Genomic DNA, 8822 nt, shown 5'->3' on the forward strand with positions numbered 1-8822 from the left:
TAAACAAAAATTGAGCAATGAAGCAAACACATCGCTAATCCAGAATTACATTAATTATTTCTGTATATTTACTTTACTAACTGCAACTTTAATCATTGAAATGACATCAAAGACACACTATTTTGGTAGGAATGAGCTACAAGAGCCTCTTTAAAAGTATACATCTTGAAGACATCAATGTGTCTTATGCTTGATATGTGACAGTAGAGCAGCACCATTCATGTAATGCTGCACGGCATGCGTTATATTTTGCCTATATGCAGTTGCCCTTTACATTTGGGATTGGCTTATAATGACTATGTGTCAACAGAAAGTTTCCAATTTGGACTTGAGTCGGACTTTATAGCTAATACCAAGACTGTGACTCAAACTGCTGCACAAAGTTTTAAAAAGCGCTGCTTACAGAGGTCACTGATCTCTGCAGTTTCCAAATCTGAACGCAACTGAATACCTTTGTTTGATTTTGGAGCAATGTATTGGACAGCAATATCCATCACCATCGTTAGAACAACTAAATGTGGGAATTTGAAAGAATGATGTACATCTCCCCAGTAGGTTTTAAAGACATTTAAGTGGTTGTTGTTTCTGTTAATGTTGTGAAGACTAAAGTGAGCTGCAGGGCCAAACTGCTGTGTATCAGGGCAAAGATGTCCATGTCCAATCATTAAAACAACTTCTGAAAAATACTTCTAATGTTGCTTGTACATTTTTCTTATTGGTGCAGCTCCTGTTTGTATAACTGCTAAACATAATCTGCTTTAAATAACGGGGACACATCCAAAGCAGGAACTGGCTGTGAAATATAATCGGCACCGCAAAGATTTTTGGCTGATGTTGACGAAAACTGCTCCAGAAAAACCCATATTTTGATGAGTGCTTTGCTTAAAAGTGGTGCATTTGAAGCTGATCCAAGGAGAAGCATTTCAGATCAGAGCAGATAAAACAGAGCCAGGTCGTTTTGTCTCCACTCAGCAGTTGGACTGCACTGCTGGAGAGAAGTGGTCAGCTCAGCTTTTTCCGGATTGTTTGTGTGTGTCCTTAAACTTATCAGATCCGCAAAAATGCAATCACAGCATGGTGCTGTGTTCAGCAAAAAAACGATTTATTTTCTTGGACATAAAACGTAAAACGTCATAAAATTGTGTGGGTTTACAATCACGTGGTGGATCGACCATAGATGTCTTTGGAATATCTAAAAAAAATGAGAAAATGCTCAAATTATTGATAAATATTATGCTAATCAATTCACCTCCTAACTAGATTGTTTTTTGTAAACTGGAGTTAGGCGCACACACACACACACACACACACACACAAACCAAGGATATGGAAATGGAGCATTCAAATCAAATTATTTTGTAATCGTCACCCACATACTCCCTTGCTCAGGAGACCCAAGAGGCAAACTGATACCTCTCAAAGTACCACTTTACACTCCGTAGTCCAATCTGGGACTTGAACCGGCGACCTTCTGGTTCCCAAACTAAGTCCCATCCATCATCCCTCCCCTCTGCTGTATCAGCAGTGCCTTTTGATGCAACATCAGCCATGTCTCTTCTCATTCACAGAAAACATCTGAGCAGGGGACAGTTGTCTGTCATTCTCTCCAACCTGTTAATGCAGACGTGTTTCAACAAAGAAGTTGTGTTTTTGGATCAGTCGCTGTTTTGTTTGTCTGTTTAAAAGCAGGATAATAAGGAACTACTGGAACATTTTAATCCAACGGTGTTAAAAGGTGTTGTACTGGCCAAGGAAGCACCCATGTCATTTTGGAGTGAGTCCGAATCACATCACAGGTCCCCGCTCTCTGAATGTCCTGCTAGTTTTTATCTTGGATACCACTTTTTGTTCTTGACAGACATACAACGATCTATGCTCGGTATATGAGAGAAATTAGATGACCCTGTTTCATCAAATGTAAGCGCCAAACCAGGCACCAGAGTAATTTTCTATCCCTGTGCCTCTGTGATCCCCTGAAGCTGTGCGAGAGAGATTAGCTAAATTCATCTACTTCACAGAGTTTTGTTTTACCCACGGGCCTAAGGGCTGGAGATTACTTGTGAAATTAAACTTTCTTTTTTTTTGCATACTTCCCCATGCCAACGATGCCTTTGATGTCACTTTCAGTGATAACAATTTGCTATCTTTAACCCAAATCCAATGTCTCTTATCATCATCATCACCATCATCATCTTTCCTTTCTTATCTCTGTGTCTCTCTCTTCCAATATCTATCATTCCTAATTTTCAGTTTATTGCGTTCAACGTGTAAACATGGTCGAACTGGGGAAATAATAAAGTAATATCATGAATGCACATGAAGTATATACAGCATGTGTTCCTGTTTGCTCCTGCCAGCATCTCTTATTCCCCACGCGAGCCCATGTGATCCTGGATGAGAGTTGGCATTGCGCTGATTTTTTGTGTGCAAACGCCTGGTTGTCATGGCAACACCTCTCAATGCGAGCATGTCTACCAATCCTTGACTGGTTGTTGTGTACATGTCCAGAACAAAAGGCAATGGAGGGGGAAAAAATGGAAAAACACATGGAAAAAAGGACGAGAACCAGTCAAATAAAATTGCAGAAGGCTCGCTGCTCTCTGCCTGTCAAGATGAATTTTTTGGAAGAGCTTTGAAGATTAACTTAAAACAAGCGCACACACACAGTCAGAGGTTTTGTGATATATATTGTGAGTGTGTTTGTGTGTGTGTGTGTGTGTGTGTGTGTGTGTGTGTGTGTGTGTGTGGTGTGTGTGTGTGTGTGTGTGTGTGTGTGTGTGTGTGTGTGTGTGTGTGTGTGTGTGTGTGTGTGTGTGTGTGTGTGTGTGTGTGTGTGTGTGTGTGTGCGCGCGTGTGTGTGTGTGTGTTGATGCTCTACCCAGAAGCACTTCCTTCAAATCCCATTACACACATCTCCAGCCCCCCCTCCCAAAACATCGAGAGGATCCAGTCCCCACAGCTAAGACAGTTGGTATGGAAACGGATCAGTAAAGCCCCAAGTCTCTCTTTTTTTACGACTCATTACCAGTCGCTACTATTAATGTCAATGCTTCCTCGCTATGGCAGAGAGAACACGGCCGCTAACCCAAATCGCTGCAGGGAAGAAGAGGAATGTGTGAATTGGTTGGTGAGCATAGTGGCAATCATCCTGTTTGCTTGCCCCCTCCTCTGTAATATTTCAATTTCCTCTCCTGGTTTATCTGACTTCCTTCTTCACGAAGATAAAATAACACGAGGGGTTAAAGGGAGCATGGGGTCCTATTCTGACGTTTGGCATTTCACACAAATCCAAAATGAAAAGGCAGTGAAGCATCAACAAAAGCAAAAGGCCACATGTAACGGTAGATTGGGCGGAAAACACACACAGAGAGTTGATTCTACAGAAAAAATATCACAGTTTTTTTGTATCGCTCTGAGAAGCAGAGTCCCTGCAGAGAGCTCTTGCTTCCTGCTCTGCTTTCTCTCTCATCTCACTGACAGCAGCAGTTCAGAGATGGAGACATCAGGAGGGTGGCGGAGGAAGAGAGGAAACACACTGAGGGTTGAGCACAAAAAGGGGAGAGGGATGGAGCTAAGAGTCGGTGATGTTACAGCAGCTAATCCTCAACCTGGCTGAATAATCTGGCTTGAGGTGAGTCGGTTTTTGAGATGTAACTGTGGCCTCAAAACACAATCAGTTGTTCTGTTGGCTAGCTAGGAGACCCTATAAGCAGAACAAGAGAAGAGATAACAACCTCTGATAAATACTGACATATTTATATAATATTCTATCCCGATTTATTATCAACTACTGAACTATTATTAAATAAATATCAGCTCTGTGAGGCTGTGTTCAGGCACAGCAGCAGTTTGGACCTAAATGCTAATCACAAAATATTTACAATGACAATGCTAACATGCTGGTGTTTAGCAGGTATTAGCTTAGCGTGTTAGCGACATTCGCTTATTAGCTCGAAACACAACGTACAGCTGAGGATGATGGGAAGGTAATTAGGTCTGGAGGTATATGTTTAACTCTCATTTATGAAAGACAAAGACTTTAAGAATAATTGATTAAATAAGAGATAAATGTTTGAGCCAAAATTTGAGATCACCAATTTCAACCTCATGGTGGCACTAAAAGGATATGTGAATACTGAATATATCAGTATGTGTATCGTCCTCTGGCAACCAAGAATGGCTGTACAAAAATGCCATGGCAACCCATCCCATATTATTAAGATATATTTTGGTCTAGACCAAAGTGGTGGACAAATTAACAGACATCCATCGAGCATTGCTGCTAGCTTGGATTAAAAAGCAATAAAAACACAAATCGGATGTTTCAGCTCAGTCATCATTGAGTCATTGCCATTGATTAGCAGTTATGTTAAGTCATCTAAATAAATGTAGGCTATATCAGAAAACAGTGCACAGTACCTTGTGTTATAAATAGATCTGGAGGAAGGTCTTTGTGTCCTCCTCGGTTAAAGGACACAATGACTGGTACTTTCCCGCTGGCTACTGAGGCTCTTAGGCAGCACACAGAGCAATATGTTTCTCATCTGGGTGTTGCTGAGGACCAATTCAATTAAGTATTTCATTGTTCCATCCACCTAAGGAGTTCACTATAAAAATTACAAACAAGAACCTGACTAGGTTGGTTGTCTGAATATGTGTTCTAATGGATTTGTTGTTGTGGTACATTTTTGAGAAAGTTCATGGAGGCTAAGACAGACAGGATCCCTTTATGCTTGATTTCTGTATTTCAAAATGCATCTTTTGAAATGTACACTTCTATGGACAAACAAAAACATTATGCCTGTGACTGTTTCTTATGATTTTTCTTATAATTATAAAGTTAATACCAGTGGCGGCCGGCCCATAGGGGCGCATAGGGCGCCGCCCCCCCTCTTCCCACATGTTTGATTGTCATTAAAAATGTTAATGAACAAGGTAAATATTATATAGTTGGTATCAGTAAAATGTATAATCTACAATACAATGTCGTTTAAAATTGTTTTACGATGTCTAAAGTTACTGATAAGTCACATGTTTCCTGCCTGGCCACAGCGTGTATCATTACCCTCTCTCGTCCGGGCGGTAGAAAGGAACCCTCAGCCAGAGCAGCAGCAGCCAACAAGCTGACTGTTGCTATCTGTATACTATGCCGCCGAAACATAATTTCAGCCAATCAGCGTCATCAGATCTGATGCTCAAAGGGCGCCCTGTCAGCGCCCTGGCCTGTGTGTCTGTGAGTTGTTTGGACTCGTATCCAAGGTGACGCTACAGTAGTTGTCGAGGATGGCTGCGTCTGCAGGTGGAGACTCCGGTGCTAGTGGATCGCCAGAGCTGTAGATTAACATTTACATGCTTATTGTACTTGTAAGGGCAATGCCTGTAGCACCATGGAGCATATGTGTGGGCTGGACCTATTTTACAGGAATTAAATCATTTGAGTATTTCCAAAGCACCAGTGTTCTGCAGTTTGTGTGGGCCTACTGTACTGTTGCACAGTTTGGGAAGATTCATAGCTAACCACACTGAAGATTATGGATTACCCCCCCCCCCCTCTATCACCAGAAGTCATAATTTAAGGGGTCATTTCTCAAAAATGTCTTCCGTGGGAGGATCCCCCCGGACCGCCCTAGTATGGTTTGGTCCCTATTTCCATAGCCCCACCAAAAATATTTTCCACCAGCCGCCACCGGTTAATACTATGTTATGGTTAACCTTGAAATGTATCTAAATGCTTCAGCATGCCTTGACATTAAATAATAAGGAGAAAATCCCTGAATCCCCCACCATCATTATCAAGAAAGCTTTTTCAGAAGATCACATGCTTTTGGTCATTAATACAACAAGAGATATATCATTACAAATAGACACCCCTACATACACATACAATACATCTCTGCTAGGCAGCCATCATAAGGATGTTTTTTTGTGAACTAGGGGGAAAAGAACAGTGGGGTGAAGATGTACCCATCATCATCCTCCGGGGTGCAGAGCGGCTTATCATTTATCATTAGCTGGCAGGATGTTACTCAGAGAAAACATCCACCATGAACAATGCATTCATCCGTCTGTCTGATAACAAAACAGAAATCTAAATCTGTGAATCAAAACTCTGTGGACCGTCTGATCATGTTCATTTAATATAATAAAACGAATTTTAAAAATCATGTCAGTGTCATGTTGTTTTCTTTTGGGTTCAAATTAATAATTTACTGTAAATAAGTGTCTTCTTTGTTTGAATAAAATGAAGACTTTTATGTTGGGAATGTTGAGTTGTACAGGGAATTGAGCCCAATAACACTACACTGCCACCTACTGATGGAAAAACACATCACCATAATGCAGCTTGCAAATTGTATTCATTACAATTGGACTTTTAATGGAAAGGCTTTTAGGAAGATTGTACTTTGGTCTTAGGCAAAACACAACATTTGGTTGAGTGTTTTTATTTTGCTCCTGAGAGAACAAAATGTCTGAAACTCCAAATGAGCAGCAACAAAACATCAACACTGTCTTTGAGTATACAGTTGCAAGAAAAAGTATGTGAACCCTTTGGATTCTCCACACATAGCGTTGTGTGTTCCTTCCAAACAACTCAACTTTGGTTTCATCTGTCCACAGAATATTTTGCCAGTAGTGCTGTGGAACATCCAGGTGCTCTTTTGCAAACTTCAAATGTGCAGCAATGTTTTTTCTGGACAGCAGTGGCTTCCTCCGTGGTGTCCTCCCATGAACTCCATTCTTGTTCAGTGTTTTACGTATCGTAGATTCGTCAACAGAGATGTTAGCATGTGCCAGAGATTTCTTTAAGTCTCTAGCTGACACTGACACTCTAGGATTCTTCTTCACCTCATTGAGCATTCTGCGCTGTGCTCTTGCAGTCATCTTTACAGGACGGCCACTCCTAGGGAGAGTAGCAACAGTGCTGAACTTTCTCCATTCATAGACAATTTGTCTTACCGTGGACTGATGCACATCAAGGCTTTGAGAGATACTTTTGTAACCCTTTCCAGCTTTATGCAAGTCAACAATTCTTAATCGTAGGTCTTCTGAGAGCTCTTTTGTGCGAGGCATGGTTCACATCTGGCAATGCTTCTTAAGAATAGCAAATTCAAAACTGGTGTGTATTTTCTATAGGGCAGGGCAGCTTTAACCAACACCTCCAATCTCGTCTCATTGATTGGACTCCAGGTTGGCTGACTCCTGACTCCAATTAGCTCTTGAAGAAGTCTTTAGCCTAGGGGTTCACATACTTTTTCCACCCTGCACTGTGAATGTTTACATGGTGTGTTCATTAAAAACATGAAAACATATAATTGTTTGTGTGGTATTAGTTTAAGCAGACTGTGTTTGTCTATTGTTGTGACTTAGATGAAGATCAGAACACATTTTATGACCAACTTATGCAGAAATCCAGGTAATTCCAAAGGGTTCACATACTTTTTCTTGCAACTGTACATGCTTAATCTTGGGTTTGTTTTGGATGATTATGGATTGAAGTACTACACTGGACAAGTAAAATATACGTATTTGTATGTGATTTTAGAGCTTTCTTTCTATTTTATATGAATAATGTTGTGAAATTCAGCATTTTCTTTTATTTAAAAGTCTAATTTATGTTTCAAGTGCTTCTGTGACCCAATGATTTCAAATCAATGCAGCATTGTAATTCCAAGTATGACACCTGTTGTTGTTATATTTTAGTACAAATGTACTTCATAGTAGTATGAAGTACTTTATTAACACATTTATTAACAAATCATTATTTATTTTTAATGTTTTTTTTAGTAAAGAGTCTTCTAAAAGGTGCTCAATGCTGTGAGAAAATGTTCTTAATCTAAACTGAACTTGTGAAGTAAATACAAAATATAAGCTGCTGATTTTCTTCCTCAAAATATCCATATTTCTGTGTTTTGATAAAAAAATATTCCTCTCTCGAAAGTGGACTAGGGTATAATCCAATTAAGAGTATGTTCATTTTTTCAACTGTAATAACAATATCTGGTATTGATACTTTTGATACTTTAAGTGTATTTTGAAGATAATAGTTATGTTATTTAGCTTTAATGTTTTGGTCACAGGGACTGTGGGCTGCGGTTTCTAAGGGAGGAACCAAACCACAGGAGCAGGTGTAACGGTCAATTAACCGATAAACACGTCTACACCGGAAATGACACCCTATATCTTCAAAATAAGAGCTCAGAATTCAACTTAGTGGGGGGGGGGGGGGAACCAAGAAGTTCTGTGATATTATTTTAAGCTTAGTCTGAGGCTTCGTATTATTTGAGTATTTTCAAATGTTGTTATGACGAAAATGTTTTAGCTATTAAATGTTGCTTTTGATTTGCTTGTATTTTTCTAAACACTAATTTAGTAAGATGCATATTATTAATTGTGTTTATAGTTACCAGTTAGGCCTATACTCTTCATGACAGTAGGCCTATGTGACAAAAATAAGGTTGGCTAATTATTGAGTGTTTAAAATATATGCCTGCTATGACTTGACATACAGTATGTCAAGTCATAGCAGGCCACTCTTAAATCTGAGGCCTGGTGTTAAAAATATCCTGGTGAGCACTGAAGTGTTTATTAAACTTTTCTTTGTCAACTAGGAGCACATGGTGGGGAAAACAACACTTGTGAATTTCTAAATCACCACCAACATACATTTACCTGCTACCAGCCATAGCTACCAGCAGGTGGGGCTTGGTGGTCCACAATGACCAGTCGGCTCTTACCTGTCAAAAAGATGCATTGACTGCTTTTATTTTTGAAGTGTAAACCGGAAACGGGTTTACAACGCAGCAGCAGCAGCGAGAGAGGTC

The sequence above is a fragment of the Gymnodraco acuticeps genome, unplaced genomic scaffold (assembly GCF_902827175.1).
Source record: "Gymnodraco acuticeps unplaced genomic scaffold, fGymAcu1.1, whole genome shotgun sequence".
In the NCBI taxonomy this organism is placed as follows: domain Eukaryota; kingdom Metazoa; phylum Chordata; class Actinopteri; order Perciformes; family Bathydraconidae; genus Gymnodraco; species Gymnodraco acuticeps.